Source organism: Artemia sp. Qi Xiang Cuo, chromosome 17, assembly GCF_049724085.1.
Source record: "Artemia sp. Qi Xiang Cuo chromosome 17, ASM4972408v1, whole genome shotgun sequence".
NCBI lineage: Eukaryota > Metazoa > Arthropoda > Branchiopoda > Anostraca > Artemiidae > Artemia > Artemia sp. Qi Xiang Cuo.
The window spans coordinates 1,596,661-1,618,975 of NC_142810.1; the positions used below are offsets into that span (position 1 = coordinate 1,596,661).

The window sequence follows — 22,315 nt, forward strand, 5'->3', positions numbered from 1 at the left end:
GGTTGTAAGTTATGCCCTGGGGGCATATAATGTTTTTATAGATAGTCATGTAGAAACTTCAAAAAGTACTCATTCGATTGGAAATTAGAAGGGCTTGTGCCCTTTTTAATAGTCGAAAGTGATTGGAGGATAACTAACACCCCTCTCATACCCACCATTTCCCCAAACACATCCAATCAAAATTTTGAGATATACAATTTTGTTCGACGTAGTTAAAAAGTCTGGAAATTATGTTTTTGAAGATAAGACTCCCCCACAGCCCTCAGGGCAAGGGTTGTAAGTTATGCCCTGGGGGCATAGCTTTTTTATAGAAAGTGTTGTGGTAGAAAATCCAAAAAGGAATCGTTCGATTGGAGTGCCCTTTTTAATAGTCGAAACTGATTGGAGGGCAAGTAATCCCCCTCTGACGCTCACCATTTACCCAAAGACATCCAATCAAAATTTTGAGATAACCATTGTGTTCAACGTAGTTGAAAGGTCTGAAAATTATGTCTTTGAGGATAACAGCCCCCTCACAGCCCTTAGGGAAAGGGCTCTAAGTTATGCCCTGGGGCATGTAAGGTTTTTGTAGAAAGCGTTGTCGTAGAAACTTCAAAAATGGCTCATTCGATTGGAAATTGTATGGGCTAGTGCCCTTTTTAATAGTCGGAAGTGAATTGAGGGCAACTAACCCCCCTCTCACGCCCACCATTTCCCCAAACACATCTAATCAAAATTTTGAGATACCAATTTTCTTCAACTCAGTTGAAAGTCCTGGAAATTAGGTCTTTGAGGATGACAACCCACCCCCGCCTCAGGGCAAGGGTTTTAAGTTATAACCTGGGGGCATATAAGTTTTTTTATTGAAAGCGTTGTCTTAAAAAATCCAAAAGGGCTCATTTGATGCGAAATTGAAAGGGCTAGTGCCTTTTTTAAAAGCTGAAAGAGACTGGAGAGCAACTAACGCCCCTCTCACGCCCACCATTTCCCCAAACACATCCAATCAAATTTTTGAGATAGTCGTTTTGTTTTACGTAGTTGAAGGTTCTGGAAATTAGGTCTTTGAGGATGACAACCCCTTACAGCCCTCAGGGCAAGGGTTGTAATTTATGCCCTTGCATAAATGAGGTTATTAAAGAAAGTGTTGTCGTAGAAACTGAAAAAGGGCTCATTCGATTGGAAATTGAAAGATCTAGTGCTCTTTTTAAAAGTCGAAAGTGATTGGAAGGCTTGACATTTTTATAGTAAAGATCGATGTGGGTACAATGTATTATATTTTTTTTTTTATAGACCACTGCAATTCGTATCTAAGGAGTTGTCGCAGGAACTTCGAAAAGATCTCATTCGATTGAAAATAGGAAGGGCTAATGTCCTTTTTAATAGTCGATAGTGATTGAAGGGCAACTAGTTCCCCTCCCACACCCCCCCTTACATTTGCCCATTATGTATAAAAACTATATGTTGCCTAAAGATTAAATCAAAATGCACTGTGTTGAGGGTAATTCCCAATAAGACATCTCAGCAGTATCCCAAGAACGACTGAGGGTATTATGTTCGAACTTTCGGGAATATTTCTGCTCTTAAAATTTACCCCAAAAAATAGCTTAAGTGTATCCAAGCAATCAAAGAAAGTAAACAGACTTTTTGTTGCGAATGGTATCAAGTTTTCTATTTCAGGTCAACTAGAGGAGGTATGAAACTAAATTAAATACTACTATTTGTGTCCAGATTTTCAAAAGGGTGTATGTTGTTAAAACTTGCTGAAAAGCTTTGTCCAGCATACAAATAGCAGGCCAAACTACAAAGTCTTAAAAAAACGAAAAGATTTAAAGTATTATTTTCTTTTTCCCTGAAAAGACTATGTCAATATAAAACGAAAAGCAATTAATTAATAAAACTCTTTCCACGAAATAGGTTTTTCAAAGAAAAGTAAAGAACTCCATTAATCCAAAAATGAGCAAAAATAAAATAATCTAACAAACGTGAAACTACCACAAATCAGTATCGATAAATAAATGAAACCGAAAACGAACATATGTTACAATAAATAAACGAGTCAAACTCAAAACCAGCAGAAATTAACATGATTAGCGGTCAAAACCCCTATGCCTTCCCAAGGCCGAACATAATTTGCGCTTTACTGAAAAAAATACAAATGAATGTGCATTGTCAGTTTAATATACATATACTGATATTTAGTAATCAAAATGTTAATATTATTTGATTTATTAAAGTTATGAAAGTAAAAACATTTATATTTCTTCAGTAAAGTGCAAATTATGTTTTATTTTACTTACTCAATTGAGTAAATTTTACTTACTCAATTTTATTTATTACAAAAAGAATTTTACTTTTTCAATTTTATTTATTCAATTAGAATTAAACCTTTAGCCTCCTTATAATATATTAAACGCTAAATGCATAATAAATGCGTTCAATACCTTGTTGAACACATATTCAATACCTGAATACCATATTCAATATTCATATACCATATTCACATTCAATACCTTCATATATCCATATTCAATATTGAATACCATATTCATATTCAATACCTCCTTATACTATAACCGATTTAGAATTCTTTTGAGACAAGTGTTTTGGAATGATTGTATTCTTTTCTCCTGTTGCTGATTCAGGTGCCAGGTCTTAGATCCATAAAGCAGTACTGACAGAACATTGCTTTGGAACAGTCGTAGCTTTAGCCTCAAAGAATATTTTGAGATTTCCAAACTCAGGATGTTTTTTTTTTTACTTCATCACGAGACCTCTAGAAGGTAGAGGCATCAAGCCATATTGAAAGTTAATAAACAGGATTTTAAAACTAACAGAGAATAAAATCTGAATAATTTGGCTGAAACAACTTTGAGGAACAAAATATGCATTTATTTGACAGAAATACAAACAAAATTTCCTAAAATCAATTGGCTTTGAAAGGGGAAATATTAGTTTTTTTTTTTTTTTTTTACATAGATATGAAAGCTCAGGAGGTTAGGGGCTATGTGTTTAAAGAAGGGTCATAAAGCTTTATTCCGCTTATGACTAATTCAAATTTTTTAATTGTATGAGAAGACAAAAATATTAATGTGAAATCTTACTATTTATCATAAGGGGAGGCTTATGTCAACTGAAAAAGTACTTCTTTACAGTCACATTAAATTACTCGAATAGGCAGATTATGCTGGAAAATTCAAATAAACATATAAATGTATCAAAATACAACAGTGTATGTAATATTTAAAACATATTTTTCCAACACTCGACATGGGAGGAAGACGGTTTCAGTCCTCTCAAATCCACTGAAGACACGAGTTGTAATTTAGAGGAATTAAGTGGATTAAGTTGGGGGAACATTGAATGTATCTATTCGACAAAAAAACATTCACGAAAACTAAGAACATAACAAAACAACTGTTCATGTCAGCTACCAGCTTATTTTTTTACTTTTTCCATTACTAGTACAAGTTTGTGGACTTAATTCAGTATCTAATAAGCAATCTAAAATTTCATCAAATCTTTTGAGTATGCTCAACATAATCCATTTAATACTTAATTCAAATTATTGAGAATAAACAAATATTTATGCTTCACTCTTGCAAGCTTTCCAGCAATTTCTATGGCCAATAGGTTTTGAGGAAGGGTGCTGAATCTTAATTGCGTCTAAGGCATATAAATTACAATCGGACAGGGGGAGCCCCCCCTGTCTATTGTATTAAATAAAATTAAAAAAATTTTAAACTCAAAGTAAGGAGCAACATTCAAATTAAAACGAATAAAAATTGTTCCATATATGTAGGGGGTTGCCTGTGTTTCAATCCCTCACTCTTCACGTTAAAGTTTCAGTACTTTTAAAAAACCTTCTGATTTTAATTAAAATAATATTTCATGAGTCGCTCTTAAGGAACTGGGACAAAATGTCAAAATTAAGCGTAAAAGGTGAAGTATTGAGGAGGAAGCAGCCCGTCTCATATATAGAGTCCACTCTTTAATTCTTAATATTGCTCCTTATTATTTGAAAAAATATGTATTTTGATTGTTTATTGTCTGATCATTTCTTCAAATAATGCCAAGAAATCTGCTTTTCTCCTCCGTGGAAAATAAAATTTCCACAAAGAAAGATTCCGAGTTTGTTGATTTTTGAATTTGATTAACTTTGTGGAAGTGATGAAAGACTTGAGAGCCAAGCAATGGCTAATTAGAGTAAAGCCAAGACAGATAGTGGCTGTGAGAGTTAAAGCTGGCATAACTTTCTCGAAGTTGTATAGAAATTATCAATTTCACTTGTTTATGATAAACTATCAAGGAGGCACACTTGTGCCTCTATAAAGAGGCGACCCACCACAATGTTAAGCGATTTCAGGTCCTAGAGGTCGCAGAGAGACGGCGGTAATCGCATTTTGTAGCCCAAGCTCAAACTAAGAAACTTGCAAAATTTCATCCTCCTCCGACTTTATCTTCATGGGGTAAACTGGGCCGGAAATTTCAACCCTCCCACCACAGCCCCCCTTTAATGTTGCCCGATTGGACTGAAATTTATAGGCAGAGCTTTCGCAGGGCCCGGGCGCGTATCCTCGAAATTTCAATTCAATCTGATTACTCCTTCCCTGTTTTCAAAAAACCCAATATAGCCACTTAAAATACATCATTTCTTTTTTTTCTTAGCCACGCCTACAGGCCACAGTTGGCAACTGATCCGGGTGAATGAGGACTCATTCGAAGCAGAATTTGACCTGTTAGGGCCTTTTGATATTTTCAGACCAAAAAAATTATCCCTCAAATTTACATTTACAAAAAACCTCGTTTTCCTATAAGAACCCGCTATAAGCGGGCTAGCCCGCGAAAATGCGGGCTCGTTTTCCTATAAGAGCCCGCAAGCGATATCCGGTCCTAGCGGTCGCAGAGAGACAGTGGTAATCGCATTTTGTAGCCCAAGCTCAAGCTAAGAAACGTGCAAAATTTCACCCCCCTCAGACTTTATCAAGGAGGCACACTTGTGCCTCTATAAAGAGGCGACCCACCACAATGTTAAGCGATTTCAGGTCCAAGAGGCCGCAGAGAGACGGCGGTGATCGCATTTTGTAGCCCAAGCTCAAACTAAGAACCGTGCAAAATTTGATCCTCCTCCGACTTTGTCTTCATGGGGTAAACTGGGCCGGAAGTTTCGACCTTCCCACCACAGCCCCCCTTTGACGTTGTCCGATTGGGCTGAAATTTAGAGGTTAAGCTTTCCTAGGGCCCGGGAGCTTGTCCTCGAAATTTCAGCTCAATCCGATCACTCCTTCCCTGTTTTCAAAAAACCAAATATAGCCACTTAAAATTCATTTCTCTTTTTTTTGTTATCCACGCCTACAGGCCACAGTTGGCAACTGATTCGGGTGAATGAGGACTCATTCGAAGCAGAATTCGACCTGTTAGGGCCTTTTGATATTTTCAGACCGAAAAAATAATCCCCCGAATTTACATTTACGAAAAACCTCGTTTTCCTATAATAGCCCATGTTAATTTTTCCCACCACAACCCCCCTTTAACGTTGTCTGATTTAGCGGGCTGAAATTTAGAGGATAAGCTCTCCTGGGGCCTGGGAGCTTATCCTCGAAATTTCAGCTCAATCTGATCACTCCTTCCCTGTTTTCCAAAAACCAAATATCAAGTTTTGTGGGAATTTGCTTTGCGAAAATAGATTCCATTTACTAAAAAAAAACAATTTTTTTGTGCTTAAAAAGTGACCTGGAATGAAATAAATAAATCTGAAATATGGCATCTGAAATAAATAAATCTACTAGCTTTCTGCTAAAATAATTTTCTAAACTTAGAAAATTTAGTAATATAGTAACTAGTCTCACCAAAGATTTGATATCTAAGATTGAGAATATTCAAAAAAGGGATTTCAAAATTACTCTTGGTTCTTCCTTCACTATTTGTAAGGACTCAGTTCAATTCAGCTTAACCTGACTTCCTTGTGAATGAGATGATTAAAATTTACCATGGACTTTAAACTGAATTGTCTTATGCCCGACTTTTGCCGCTTTATATCCTTTCCAGGAGTAGCATAGATAAAGTGAAATTCGATAATGTAATAAGACTCAAGTGTTGCAAAACAATAATTATAGTGAGACACAAATAGTCGAATATCAAGTCACATTAATTTACAACACCATCCACTTACACCGTCTTAAGGATAGTACATTCGTTGAGACCATTTTGAGATTTCTTAAATTTTTCTTGGAGCAAGAAACTGCTTTAGTGTTTTACATGAATACGAAAACAACGCCGAAAAAGAAATTATAAAAAAAACAAGTTTTTAAGTCAGAGAAAAATATGAACAAAACAGGCAAATATAATATGGCTCGTACATGTAGTAGTTTCACAATATAATTAACTATTAACGCTATATTTTGATAGGACTACATTTGTTTTTGAAGTTTTCAAGCAATTCAAAAAATAAAGCTTTTTGAAAAATTTTAACAAAGCTTTTTGACATTTATTTAATTTGGCTGAAAGAAATTTACAGAATAAAATATGTATTTATTTGACAGAAATACAAACAAAATTACTTAAACTCAATTGGCTTTGAAAGCGGAAAGGTTAGTTTTTTTTTTATACAGATGTGAAAGCTCAGAGGGTTAGGGGCTATCAGTTTAAAGAAGGGTCATAAAGCTCTATTCCACTTATGACTAATTCAAATTTTTTCATTGTATGAGAAGACCAAAATATTAATGTGAAATCTAACTATTTATCATAATGGGAGGCTTACAGATTTTACTCAGATATGTCAAGAGGAAAAGTGATTCTTTACAGTCACATTAAATTACTCGAATAAACAGATCATGCCGGAAAATTCCAATAAACAAATAAATATATTAAAATACAACAGTGTAAGTAATGTTTAAAACATATTTTTCCAACACTGAACATGTGAGGGGAACGGTTTCAGCCAATCAAATCCACTCAAGACACGAGTTTACCAGTAAGCAAACGGCTTCCAATAGGGCATAGTATTTGTCAGTGTTTTTCAAACTTATTTTTTTAAAAGCACACCTTTTTTTGTATATATCTCCGTATTTCTTTACTTTCCAGAACATTGTAAGCATTCAAATCTTGATTCAATATTTAAGGATGACAGATTATGAATTAGTAAATCCAGATATTCATAATTTTTCCATATTAATCTTCGCAAAATACCACACTTTCTGTAATATTAAGGATACATTTTTCAACACAAAAACTTGAGGAGGGAGGGGGGAGGGTAAACTACCGTAGTAAACACAGAATTTTCTTGAAATTTAATTCTTGAATAATGCCGTCTGTAGAATAACACTTTAATGACATCAACACATAATTGATCTGTGTGTTGAATCATTTCTACCAGTTGAATCATTTCTTGAAATAATGTCGGGAAATCCACTTTTGTCCTCCGTGGAAAATAAAATTTCCACAAAGAAAGACTTCCAGTCTGTTGATTTTTTAATTTGATTAACTTTGTGGAAGTGATGAAAGACTTGAGAGCCAAGGCATGGTTAAGTAGTGAAGCCAAGACAGATAATTGCTATGAGAGGTAAAGCTGGCATAACTTTCTCGAAGTTGTATAGAAATGAGTAAGGGCAGAACTTACGTGGACAGACATACAGTAAGGGTAACTCAAATAATATATAAGTTCTGTGAGCCGTTTTAAAGTAATTGAACATCAAAAAGATGAAATTAAATTTTTCTTAGAACCCAACAAGAACTCGAAGAAAAGAGGATTGAGGGGCTAGCTGACACACACTTAAGGTATTGGCTTTCATCTGTCCAGAAGATCAGTACTGCCAGTCATGGAATGGAGATCAGTATTGGCAGTTTGAACTAGTGCCGTTTAGTTTGCACTAGCCTAACGACGCATTCTATCTGTCCAGTAGATCTGGTGGCATTAAGGTGTCAGTCTACAAACACTAAGACTTATATCAGACGAAAGCAAAACAACAGAAGACTACACTGAAGTTTCTGGCAACAATGGATGTCCAGTTCTTGCTTATTCTAGAAATAAACAGAAGTATCTTTGGTCTGACATATGATGCATCCAAGCACACCTTTTGCCGTTTAGTTTGCACTAGCCTAACGACGCATTCTATCTGTCCAGTAGATCTGGTGGCATTAAGGTGTCAGTCTACAAACACTAAGACTTATATCAGACGAAAGCAAAACAACAGAAGACTACACTGAAGTTTCTGGCAACAATGGATGTCCAGTTCTTGCTTATTCTAGAAATAAACAGAAGTATCTTTGGTCTGACATATGATGCATCCAAGCAATTCAAGTTCACATTCAAATTTCTTTCAGACATTCACTCTCTTTCAAGAAGTCAAACAGCACGTTCTAGGGTTCCAATTGCAAGAGCGCCGGTTTAATATGGTTGAAGGAACTAAAAGCTTGTGCAAACAGCATTCAATTCATATAGAAAAGCCAATGCATTCGGTTGTTATGAGCACACAGATCAATTATGTGTTGATGCCACCGTCCATTCCAAAAGAAATCGCAGACATCTTGTATTTTCTATATTCCATGTAATCAGAAATTCTGTACTTCATAGTGGATGGAAGAATTTCAGAGCTGACAAGATTTCTGAGAAAGCTTCTTGGTTGTTAGGGGTGCACGCATAGTATTGAACATTGTACTTGAATTCTCTGTATTATCTGTCAAGGAGTTGACCATTGAGTCAGAACTAGCAATTGCAAAATCTTACCCATAATAAAAAGCCAGAATGTCAGTTGAAAGCTCTTAATTATATTACGTGAAATAAAAACACATAGCTCAAAATAAGGATTGTTTTTAGTAGAGCACACATTATGTTCTTGTTTTTAGGAGACATGAGCTTGGAAGAGGGGGGGGGATCCCATTTTGATCTAGCATGGGCTCTTATTTTTGACAAACAAATAAGTTTTTCGCTGTTCTGTAAATTTGTCCCCTGGGTGTATGTTTGAAACCATATGATTAAATAAATAATTATTGGCAAATTTTCAAAAGCCTCCTCTGGAAAAAATTCGGTGTTCACTTGGCTGGCTAAAGAATACTGAAAAATTCAATCTAATCCAGAAAATAGACTTTTTAGTTGCAGTTGTAAAACTGAGCTGAGATGAAGTTTTGTAGTTAAACATTATTATGTTGTCAAGAAAGACAAACAGTTTTTTTGTGCTTAAAAAGTGACCTTGGATTTACTAAAACATTACCTTCAGTGACCTGGCATCTGAAATAATTAAATCTACTAGCTTCTTGCTAAAATCATTTTCTAAACTTAGAAGATTTAGTAGTATAGCAACTAGTCTCACCAAAGATCCGACTTCTTCGATTGAGAATATTTAAAAAAGAGATTTCGAAATTATTCTTGGTTCTTCCTTCACTGTTTCTAAGGACTCAGTTCAACTCAGCTTAACCTGACTTCCTTGTGACTTAGATGACAAACAGTTACCATGGACTTTAAACTGAATTGTCTAATGTCCGACTTTTGCCTTTATATCCTTTCCCTCAAGTAGCATAGATAAAGTGAAATTCGATGATGTAATAAGACTTTAGTGTTGCAAACAATAAGTATAGTGGGACACAAATAGTCGAATATCAGGTCAAATTAATCTACAACACCATCCACTTACACCGTCTTAAGGATAGTGTATTCGTGGAGACCAATTTGAGATTTCTTAAATTTTTCTTGGAGCAAGAAACTGCTTAGTGTTTTAAATGAATACGAAAACAACGCCGAAAAAAGATATTATCAAAAGAACAAGTTTTTAAGTCAGAGAAAAATATGAAGAAAATAGGCAAATATATGGCTCGTATATGTGGTAATTTTACAATATAATTGACTTTTAACGCTTTATTTTGATAGGACTACATTTTTGTTTGCAGTTTTCAAGCCATTCAAAAAATGAAGCTTTTTGACGTTTTTGAACCTAATTTATGTACAAACAAATATTTTTCATTTCTTTTTTTTGTGTGGTAAGGTAAGAACCACAGGAACTTGTTTTTTTTGTTAAACGGTTGGATACTTCAACATCCTAATAATCATGGGTCTTGAAAACTGACAAATTCTATTTGAGTTGAAATTACCCATTTCAGAAGATATTTTACCAGGCCCTAGAAACTAGGCGGGAAAATAGCCCTAGGCAACAAGAAAATGGGCACTTGCTCTGCTTGTGTAGTTTTACAAATGCAAGAGTTCTCGGATAAAGATCAAGCCTTACTTATCAGAGAATCGGAAAACCAGAAATTTTCATTGATACAAACAGCAAAGCATTAGTTCAGATCTGAGAATTAGCTTGCATGCAACCGCTTTAATTCTTTACCGTCTATTTCAACTTGTGTCAACGAAAATCACTATTCCATCCAAAGTTTTTATTGTCAACCTATTAACTATCAGACTTCTTCCTAGAATGGGTTGTTAGGTGATATTTCAGGGTCGATTTCTTATCTGTGTGAAGTCTTTGATGGATATTCAAATAGCTTGACGAAGAAAAGCATTTCTTACATATTTCACATTCAAATGGCCTCTCACCTGTATGCACTATTTGGTGCTGTTTCAAATGACTTGATTGAGAAAAGCATTTCCTACATATATCACATTCAAATGGCCTCTCACCTGTATGCATTATTTGGTGCTGTTTCAAATGGCTTGATTGAGAAAAGCATTTCTTACATATATCACATTTAAAAGGGTTTTTACCTGTGTGCAAAATTTGATGCATTTTCAAATAGCTTGGTGAAGGAAAGCATTTCTTACATATCTCACATTAAAATGGGCTCTCACCTGTATGCACAATTTGATGCGTGTTCAAATTGCTTGGTGAAGAAAAGCATTTCATACATATCTCACATTCAAATGGCCTCTCACCTGTATGCACAATTTGGTGCTGTTTCAAATTGCTTGGAGAAGAAAAGCATTTCTTACATAGATTACATTCATATATCTTTTTTTCTGCGTGTATACTTTTATGTCTTTCTAATTTCCTATTCTTTTTACTGAGCAAGTATGTTTTTTGATCGTCTAAACTTTTTTCATCAGATTCCAATTTTATTGAATTAGAGTAGCCGCTTGCTGACGAATTCTGTGAAACGACTAGCGATTCATTTTCCTGCAGGTCTAGTTCAGATATCTTTGGTGAAATGTGACCTTGTAACACTAGATGTTGTCTCATATCACCAATAGATTCTCTTAAACATATCCCACATCTCCTTGTCCCTCCCATTTGGTGTTCCATGAAATGAACAACAAAATTGCTGTATTCACGAACTACTGCGGGGCAGATATCACACTCTATTGGTGAAAGCTCTTCACAACCAGTGTCAATGTGAAGATCTAAAATCAAAAGAGATTTCTCTGCTTTTCCACAGGAGCCGCATCGCCAGATTCCCACTGTAAGTTCTTCAATAGCCTTCTCTGTCAGTTTTTTCACCATAACGATTGGTTTTGGGCCTAAGAGTATTGGATGACTCATACCATCAGAGCTGCACAAAGTAGAATGCATCACCCCTGTAGTGAAAAAAAAAGAATTAAATTTCTTTACTAAAATTAATAAAATAAGAAAAACAAAGAAATTGGCATTATAACAATTAGGGCCCGAACAAAATTATCAGACCGATAACAGGGTCAGAGACATTATCGGCTTACAGAAAATAAATATTGAGTCATATATTTGCAACTTATCCAGAAGATCGCACCAGATTTTCCTCAGGTAATTTTGCTTGTCCAATCCTTGGGGACAGAGCAATCAGCTAAGTCTAATTGTGGTGGTAGAATAGCAGCAGTTGTCATTACACACCTGATGCATCAATCTTCAAAATGTATGGTGATTTCAAAAACGTCTAAACAACTAAAAACAAACAAACCCAAAACCACCAAAACAACTAAAAAGAAAACAATCAACCATAAATATCTGTTTAATGAATATACATTTGCGAGGGTGAAAAATCCCAAGATTCAACCACTTAAAACCATGATATCTAGTCAGGGGCATAACTAAGGGGGGGGACGGGGTTCCAGCGTATCAGCGAAGATTCAACCAATTAAAACCATGATATCTTGTCAGGGGCATAACTAAGGGGGAGGGAAGGGGTTCCAGTGTATCGGCACTACGTGCCGAAACTTCGGAAAATTTATCTATTTACCTTGGAAACTTAGCTTGTATCCGCATTGGATGTATCAGCATACTGGATGATTTTGTCGACACATTCGTTAAATCCCCCCTCCAAACTTCAAACCCTAGCTGCATCCCTGTATCCAAACAAAAGAAAGTAGGCACATAAGGTTTGATTGACTGTCTGTTTGATAACATGCTTGCAGCTTCAACAAGTGAGGAAGCAGAGTCAGAAGATAATGTTGATCAGCAACTGGGAAGGTACATGAGAGAGGCTGTTATTGACATGAAAAAAAGCTGTCCGTTAGATTGGTGGCAAAAGAACAGCAGTCATTTCAAGAAACTGGAAAAACATGCTCAAATGTATCTCTGTTGTCTGCCATCGAGACTAAAACTTTATTTGGTTTAATTGTTTTTCTAAATCTTTTCTAAATAAATCTTTTTTGCATTATCTGGAATCCACAGTGAATTATTGAGGCTGTTCTTTGGATTGTAATAGACCGGGGTGATACACGTTAGCATGCATGTGGGCAGAGAATACAGAGTTTAAACTTTAGAATTTTTTTTTTTTCAGAAGAAATTTACCGGCAAATTCTATCGGTACGATACCGAATTATCGGTATCTTTATTGGACCCAAATAATCCATATCGGTCGGGCTCTAATAACAAATGTAAGTTAAAGTAAAACATTCAAAAATTATTAAAAGATTGGGATCTACATTGTCTTGCACTGGTTATATTCAGTTGCTTTAATTATTAAATAAAAAAAAAAAACTTTAAATTAGTTCAATTTCAAAGGATAATTAGATTAGGAATGATAAAAATTATCTTTGTCAGATTCAGAACTTAACGTCTATCTTTCTCCATATCATTCGAGAATATTTTTGTATGATTTATGATTTAAGTAATATTAAACTGAACGACGAAACGTACACTCCGTGGGTATACCAAAGCATAGCGGGCAGTGGGGGGAGTCAGTTATAAGAAAGACTTACAAATGTGATATATTTAATTTTCTGAGTCTACTAGAGTACTACTACTAACATCTCAACGCAGGCCAAAACAGTCTGAGGCCAACATAGCTGTGTTGCCTGAGGCCAACAGCTACATAGGCTTCTCCTTCATCTCAATCTCTTCAAAGCATCCCTCTTTACAGCCTCGCAGGAAGTTTCCATGTCATTCAATTTTCTCTGTCAATTTTGTATGATAATTTTACTTAAAAAATACAATTTTGAGAGTTATTCCCATGGGTCTGCAATGCCTCTGACAACCAATGTTCAGTGATGTGGTTTACACCCCCCCCCCATCCTTTCAAAAACTCTGCGTTCGCTTGGGATAAAATCGACGAAAGAGAGCGCAATAACTGCCATAGGAGCTTTTAACCTCAGATGAGCTGAAAATGGGAGCAATAACATGAACCGCATATGAGTTTTGGTTTTGTCCTTCTTTCATTTATTTTCTCTTTTATCTTTCATTTCAATTTTGTCTTTCTTCTTTTTTGTTGTCTTTGTAGTCCCTTAAACCAGTCTACATTTGTATACCATATTTGTAACTTAAATAGTCTTGAACTACTCCAAACGAAAATGGCTTCAACTATTCCTGTTCAGAAATAGAATTAAAAGTGAAGTTATTTTTCTTAAGCTACATCATGTTCGGGAGAAAATTGGTGTTACGCAGAAATTTTTTCAAAAAATCAGCAAAGTAAAAAAACAAACTCCACCTCTACTTTGCTAATGTAACTTTCTAGTTACTTAAAAAGAAAGTTTTTAGATTAATGTTGAGAGGCCCAAGACCTACTTTTGTCTTGCACTGTTTCAGTACTGTGCATTTAAATTTCTTTGATGCACTTGCCTTCAAGCCAAAATACAAACTAAGTCTTACTATAGACTTTTGGAAATATTTTGGGAATAACATTATTCGTTTAATTATACCTCCGTCGTCGATACCCACTTCCTGGGAGTCCAATTCGAGAAGTGATGTGGAAATGCTTGGTGAAACACCCTCAGAGAGACTTTGATGTCCTGGTGATAGAGAAGAATTTGAGGTTTCCATTAGGGTTGTGGCAGCACTTTTTGAAGGACCTTCAACACCTACAATAACAAATAAAAATAACAAGGAAAAGAAACCCTAAAATGCTATAAAAAAAAACAAGCTGATAACGTTGAAAATTAATTTTAGTTTAATGGTTTAATTAAAGCATAAGCTTTCTGTAAGGTATTAACAAACTCAAAGAGATTCAAAAGATTTATATTAGTCCAATCATATTAGGGTTTTAGATGGAAGTAATCTTGGGCAGCGCTATAGCGCTGCCTAAGTAAAGAGCGTTGTGGACACAATGTATTATTTATTTTAATTTTTTTTTTGGGGTCTTAGGCCAGGGCACTTCGTATCAAAGGACTTGTCGTAAACTTCGAAAAGGGCTCATTCGATTGCAAATTCAAACTGCTAGTGCCTTTTTTTAAGGAGAGACTTTGTATATGCATAGTACTAGTACCCAGTAATAACATATTAAAAACCAGCATTGCAACTTTTCCTAGTCTGCATACCTAATAGTGATTCCTGATGAGCACTTTAGGCTAAGACAAATATAATTTCTGCATTTTCTTTTATTCATTTGAGGGCAAGAAAATTTGAGGGCAAGAAATATTTTTCTTATATATATATAGTTGTAGATAAAATCACAATACAATATATAAAATATTAAATCAGAATACAATAATTTTGCAAGTATTTGAGCAAAGAGTACTTGCAGCAACATGATCCTGAAAGTTGGGGATAGATAATTACACACGCAATACTATTATTTGATATTATACATATTACACATGCTATGTAATTATAGATAATTAAACACCTCACGTGATAATTAAACACTTTATACAAAGACCAGTATATAACTGGTTACAAATTCAACATATTATTAATCAGCAAATTCAACATTTTATTAATCTGTTTTTTTTTAATCGTCATTATCTTTTGGGATGAGGGGCAGACACAAAACGATAATTGCAACTGACTTCAATTTCTTCACGGTAAAACTTCACGGCGCCTAGGAACCATAAATCTAATTTGTTTTCAAGAGTAAAACCCAAACCAAAATATGGGGAGAGGGAAATTGTAATTCCTTCAATTTTTTGTTAATAAAAAGTACTTGAAATCTACTTTTCAAATGACCCAAAAGAGGCATTTTTCTAAATTTAGGACGATTTATGCCACAGGGATCTCCATTGAATTTCACATCTAATACAAAAACTGACTTTTGTCTCTATTAATGAAGCCCAATAGGACTTTCTGTTTCTTTCTGGGATGGGAGGATTAGTTCTATAATAAATAGAACTAATGTTCTATTTAATGTTCTAAATTAAAAAATTTTGATTGACAGTTCAAATAATACCAGTCCATTTTCTGCTTGTTTCAAAAACTTGATTCTTCCTTTTAATAAATCGGAAAAATAAAGGAAATAAAGGAAAATAATTAATAAAGGAAAATAATAAATCGATTTTTATCTTAATTGAGAAAGAAATATAAAAAGTATAGTTCTAAGCTGTATTCTCTGGCTTCCAGATATAAAGAATTCACCAGCCACCTTTCAACAAACATTTTGAAAGTTGTTGTTAAATTTCAAAACCGGTTTAGCAAATGCCTGCACACTGGAATAAGATAAGACAAAAGTCAAATGTCCACGATATACATGATTCTACAAACCAGATGTTTGAAACATACCTTCATTGTCAAAACTGGTGGGTTCCAATTCCTGAGTGTAAGCTTCCGATTTCAATGGTCCTGCAATGCTAGGAAAAGTATTCAAAGAAACAGCTTCAAGCTTGGGAGACAAACAAATGCTCGAAGTATCAAAGAGCTCCTCGCTCTCACTAGGAAAAGGATCTTCAACTTCTAAAACAAAACATGAATAAAAGGGACATAGAACAACAGCTTTCCTAACAAATCCAATTATTTTTCATTTTATAATTAATTTAAAACCTTTTCAAATAAAAGTAAAGGGTAACATTATTCCAAAGATGAGCACAATAAAGGACAATAATTTCTTAAGTATAGAACTACAATAAATCACTGATTACAAATAAACGAAATGCAAAACGAACTGAAATTACAATGGTTAACCAAGTGAACCTCAAAACGAGTCGGGCTAAGGATGTGTGGGCCTTCTAAAGACGAGAACATAATTTGCACTGCAAAACATAAATTGCATTAAAAATTTTTTTTCAATTTTAACAATGCATCATTAAACACATTTTAGCAAGCTTTTTTATATTTTATTTGTAGCTACTTTAAATTGAGTTCTTTTGGTTTTAAGTATAACTAAACCAGTTATAAATGTCTAAACACACTATCAGGGCTATATCCAGGATTTATGTTGGGAGGGAGGGGGAGCACAAAAAACTGAAAAACATGTACCAAAAATTGTTTACATGCATTTTTAATACATTTTAAGTGTCAGACAAACATTTCAAGGGGGGGGGGGAGTTGAACCCCCTTCCTTTTCCTGGATACAGCTTTAAAAACAACACAAAAAAAAAAATTAAAAACAGAATAATGTAGCAAAATCCAAGGGAAATTTAGATTGAAAATTTTGTATATAGATTAAGATATATTTATAAAATTACATTAAAATATTGTTGTCCAATTCTAAGAAGGCATCCTTTAATGCATTTTAGCAAGGTTATGTTTCTTTGACTTGTACCTACTGTAAAATTGTGTTCTTTTTTTATGTTTGGTTAAGCCAGTTACAAAATACCTAAATACACCGTTTAAAAAATAGTATAAAAGAATTACGACTAGTAAAATAAGTTGATCATTCAGATAAATATTATGGCTGTCACAAAACAACCTTCACTTTTTTTTTTTTTTTTTTTTTTTTTCTTTTTTTTATATATATATATATATATATATATATATATATATATATATATATATATATATATATATATATATATCATGCCTGCATTCAAGTTGTAATTTATTTTTTTTTTATCAAGAAAAAGAAAATTCTTCTGCCTGATGTCATATTACCTTCTCAAACATACAAAATCACAGTTAAAATTTTAGGCTTTTATTTGTTTTTGTATAACAAAACGCTATAATCTACCTTAACTCTTATAGGTTTGATGGGAGGGTATATGCAGTACTTAATAAGCAAGAGAACACAAGAAATTATTTACTAAACCAAATCAAGTTTTAATTTTATTCTGTTACAGTAAATTTAATTGAATAACTTACCATTCTTAACAGCACAAACTTCAGAACAGGTGACACCTCCAGCCATTGGAATTTGAGGCAAGTCCATAATAGAGCCTCTGAATCAAGTAAATATTGCTTATCAAATTGATATTACTAGTAATAACACTTGGAAAGAATACTCCAGTAGTACAAGGGGTGAGTAGAAGCACAAAGTCTCTAAAAATACACAAGCCTACAGTGACTTCTTTGAATTAACTCAATGCTGATTGCACCTTGATGCAGTCGAAAGCATAATTTAAACTTCTTCAGCAGCCAACAGGATCTGAAATATGATTAGTTATGATTTTTTTTTTAGATTAAGAGCATGCTAAAATTTCAAGACTAACTCCTTATCTAACTGTAAATAAAGTGTAGCACAACAGATCCAGTATGGACCTTAATTTTGCTACAAAGTACCAATTAAGATAGGTTTGGAATTTAAGTTATAACCCAAAATTCAAAGTAAAACAGCATATTTGAATTTTTGACCTTAAAAATTTAGTGGATGGGAAAGGAGATATTCTCATAATTGGAGCTGAAGTCTAAACCAGAGCCTGATATTTTGCAGCTAGTTCAACTGCTGCATCAATAAAGATGGTTAAAAATGGGAGTTCCTTTCTTTTTGTTTCCTTTAAGAATGTTTTCCTTTCTTTTTTTTTGTAGGAGAGGAGGCAATGAAAGTTCAAATACAGTATATCTTTCTTTTAATTTGAAAAATAATTCCATAATAAAATTACAGAATAAACACTTTTATTAACTAGGAAAAGTGCCACTTTCCAAATCCAATTCAAAATCTACACCAAAACCAAGAAAGATATTCTCTGGTTTTGCTGCAACTCGACTCTTCTTTTACATCTGTTTTGCCACATAAAATGTGGCAGCAGACGCACAGTCCCAGCTATCCTGCACAACAGTCAATCAGTTGCTGATCCTGAGTTGAAAGTTGAATTTTTCAACCAATATTTCTGATGTTTTTTCCTCCAATTCCAGTAGTCCCACACCTTCTTTATATGATGTATCACATAAGAAGGGACCAATTCTGATTACTGATACATTGGTTCTAAAGGAACTTACACTCCTCAAACTGAATAAATCTGCCGGTCCAGATGGCATTTACCCGTGTATCCTACATGAATGTTGTACAATTTTGTGTCAACCTCTTTCCCTGCTGTTCAAGTTGTCATTAAATCTTTCCCCTCTGATGTGGAAAACTGCACATATCATTCCTAGATTTAAAAAGGTATATACGACCTTGCTGAAAACTATTGACCAATTAGCATGGCATCAGAAGTTATTACGGTTGTTGAAAGAATAATCAATTCTGCAGTTGTTAAACCCCTTGAAGCAAATAATGTTTTACACAGTTCACAACATGGCTTTTGTTTAGGAAGATGTGTTGACACCAATCTCCTTGAACTGTGTGATCACATCACCAAGTTACTTGATACTGGGGTGCCGGCTGAGATGATTCTGCTTAACTTTTCTAAAGCTTTCGACAAAGTTTGTCACAAGCGACTTGCAACTAAATTACGTACAGTCAAGCTTGAAGAAAAATCCCTGCTCTGGGTCCTTGATTTACTTTATTTGCAATCTAAATGGGTGCAGTTATTTGATGATTCAGATAATGGTATTCTTTTTTCCTCTATGTATGTTCTGGATGGAGTTCCTCAGGGAAGTGTTTTGGGCCCTAAACTATTTAATATCTTCATCAATGATGCTCCTTCCATTATCAGCAGTAAATCAACTTTACCCAGACAACCTAAAGCTTCTTGGACCAGTTTTGTCCTGTGAAGACCATGCCCTGCTACAAATAATCTTCAACTACTGGGTCAATGGCCTGAGGCTTAGCTTCTTGAATTAAATGTTGCGAAGTGTCATATCATTGACTTTGGCAGGCAAATAATTTCTGACACCCCACTGGCTAAAAAAGCATGTCATAAATAATTTCTGAGACTACACTGGCTAATCATGATAAAACGAAAAAATAGTAAAAAAGAAAAAAACAAGGATTATACAAGCCAGTGAAAAATGTGGTCTAAAATGCAAATATTTTGATCAAGAACTCTGCTTGACTATCCTCAATGCACGATAATAACATAAAAATTACTAATAAAAATCCAAGGATACTATAAAGAAAATTTCAAACCTTAAAACAAAGCACAAATAAAATTTGACGACCCTTTCCGTGTAATGGTGAAGAGTAACTGAATAAAACAATACAGTACTGAATGGGAATTCAATGTTTTAATTTATACAGAGCATTTTTAAAAAACTAAACACTTTCCAGGTGAAACATCATCACAGATTAGGTTAGGATGCAAAATGTGATTTTTTTTTATTTAAGTAAAAACGATTAGGATTAATTAGTTCATTATAATTGGGACTTAAATAGATTTCTCCAGTGTCTCTATTGAGAGCTGCCTTTTGGTGAATGTACTTTTTCATCTCAACTGCCCCCGTGAAAACTTGGATGAGACCTTTAACAGGGGCAATAATGGAAGCGTTATCAAATGAAACGACATGGTGCGGGTTGTCATACACATGTTGAGCTAAGGCAGAATCAAAAGTCTATGTCTTTGACGTAGCTCCATAGCTTGGTCGATTGAGGACCTGTCTTCCAACAATCTCTCCCCCCATTGCTGGTGGGTTCTTTCAACATAGAAACAGCTGCAAGAACATAGAACCCTATATACACCACTGCCCAAAATACGGCTTGTTTTATCTTTCCTGCTGTTAAAATAATTCTGAATTTTATTAGAATTTTTGAAGGTGACATTTAAGTTGTTTTTTTTTATAATTTTTTGCAGTTTGTCACCTTATTTGGGAGAATAGAGCAAAACAGTAAAATCTTTCTTATCATCCACTAAAGGGATGATATCCGTTGGAGGTTGTGGAGATGATGAATCCTTTTCTGCCTTTTTTCTATGATGGATTCCAGCAACTTGATGGGATATCCATTGCAAAACAAAATGTCCTTCAGATAATTCAATTCTGGGATTATATAAACTTTTGAACAAATTCTTATAACATGATCAACTAAAGATATAACTACTCCTCTTTTTAAACAAGGAGGGTGGTTGGAAGAGAAAAGCAAATACCTATAATTATGTGTAGGTTTTCTATAAGTCGAATATTCAAGGCTGAGTGATTTATTGAAGATTAAGACTTCTATTAAGGCAGTTTATGATCTTCCAGTTCCAAGGTGAACTGAAAGTTGGAATCCAAACTGTTAAGATGAGACAAAACATTGTTAAGTTCTATATCTCCGTGACTCTACACAGAGATAACATCACCGACAAACCGGCCCCAGAACTGGTGTTTCAGAGGAAAAGTATTCAAAGCGGAGGTTTCAATAAATTCCATGTAAAAAGTGGCCAAAAAAGGTGAATGGCTCGTACCCATTAGGAGGCCATTTATTTGGGTGAAAAATTGATTACTGGGCCGAAAATATAAGGAATATCTATTGCAAAGGCAAACAAGTCGCATAATGGTTTCAATATCTAATGTTTTGTAATCTATCCGGTCAATATTATATATATATATATATATATATATATATATATATATATATATATATATATATATATATATATATATATATATATATATATATATATATATATATATATATATATATATATATATATATATATATATATATATATATATATATATATATATATATATATATATATATATATATATATATATATATATATATATATATATATATATATATATATATATATATATATATATATATATATATATATATATATATATATATATATATATATATATATATATATATATATATATATATATATATATATATATATATATATATATATATATATATATATATATATATATATATATATATATATATATATATATATATATATATATATATATATATATATATATATATATATATATATATATATATATATATATATATATATATATATATATATATATATATATATATATATATATATATATATATATATATATATATATAATTAAACTTCTTTTTCACCTGCTTAGTTCAGAATAAAGGTCTTATATTAGTGAGTACGAGATCGAAATACAGCTTACGATTTATCTTGCAGATATCAACCACGCGCTTCGATGCACAGAAAAGTTTGCAGTCCCATCTAGACGCGTTCGCAAAAATACAGAAATCACCAACTGGTCTAAAAATCAAAGTCTTGTTGCAGCTTGTAATTCAGCTAAATTGTGGCTTCGAATCTGGAACGAATCCGATACACCGTGCTCCGGTATAATAAACGAATTGCGTCTGAAAACAAAAAGAAAGTTCACAAGAGCCCTTAAAGACCCCAAAATAATGTCGATAAGATAGCTAGTGATCCTTCACTTTTGTGGAAAAGTTTTAAACGCAGTGACCGGACTTTGTTGGTAGTATTCCAGAAAAATGCTGGATTGATTATTATAAAAGTGACTTAAAAAGTTTACTGTAAAAAAAATTACGAAAAAATTTTCTGCCGGTATTGATTTAATATCTGCTAAACACTTATGAACATTATAGTAATCTTTTGTTGCAGCACCTTTCATTACTTTTTCAAATGATTATTTCTTCTGGTATTGTGCCTCAACAGTTTTGTATTGGCCAGAACGCTACAGCGTTGCCTATAGTAAAGGCCATACGGCTCCAACGTTTTATTATTTTTTTTCCCAGAGGCACTTCATATGGAAGAGGTCGTCTTAGAAGCTTCAAAGGCACCTCATTCGATTGGAAATCGAGAGTTCTAGTGCCCTTTTTAATAGTCGAAAATGATTGGAGGGCAACAAGCCCCCCCCATGCCCATCAATACCTCAAACACAACCAATCAAAAATTTGGTTATAGCCATTTTGTTCAGCGTAATTGATTTCCATTTAGAAAATATATTTTTGAGGAGGATACTCCCCCACAACCCTCAGGGCACGTGTTTTGAGCTATGCCCTGCGTGCATATAAGGTTTTTATAGAA

At 33.8% G+C, this 22,315-nt stretch overlaps 1 pseudogene across 1 annotated transcript in view; it reads right to left on the reverse strand.

The window, feature by feature from the left end:
- Positions 1 to 4,915: 4,915 nt before the first annotated feature.
- LOC148941779 (uncharacterized) overlaps positions 4,916 to 22,315 on the reverse strand; it is a 35,836-nt pseudogene continuing 18,436 nt past the window's right edge. The window contains exons 2-6 of the transcript XR_016143171.1: positions 21,423 to 21,624; positions 17,322 to 17,604; positions 15,807 to 15,977; positions 14,015 to 14,173; positions 4,916 to 11,479 (exon numbers count right to left, since the gene is read on the reverse strand). The product of XR_016143171.1 is annotated as an uncharacterized LOC148941779 (transcript). The remainder of the gene's footprint in view (positions 11,480 to 14,014; positions 14,174 to 15,806; positions 15,978 to 17,321; positions 17,605 to 21,422; positions 21,625 to 22,315) is intronic.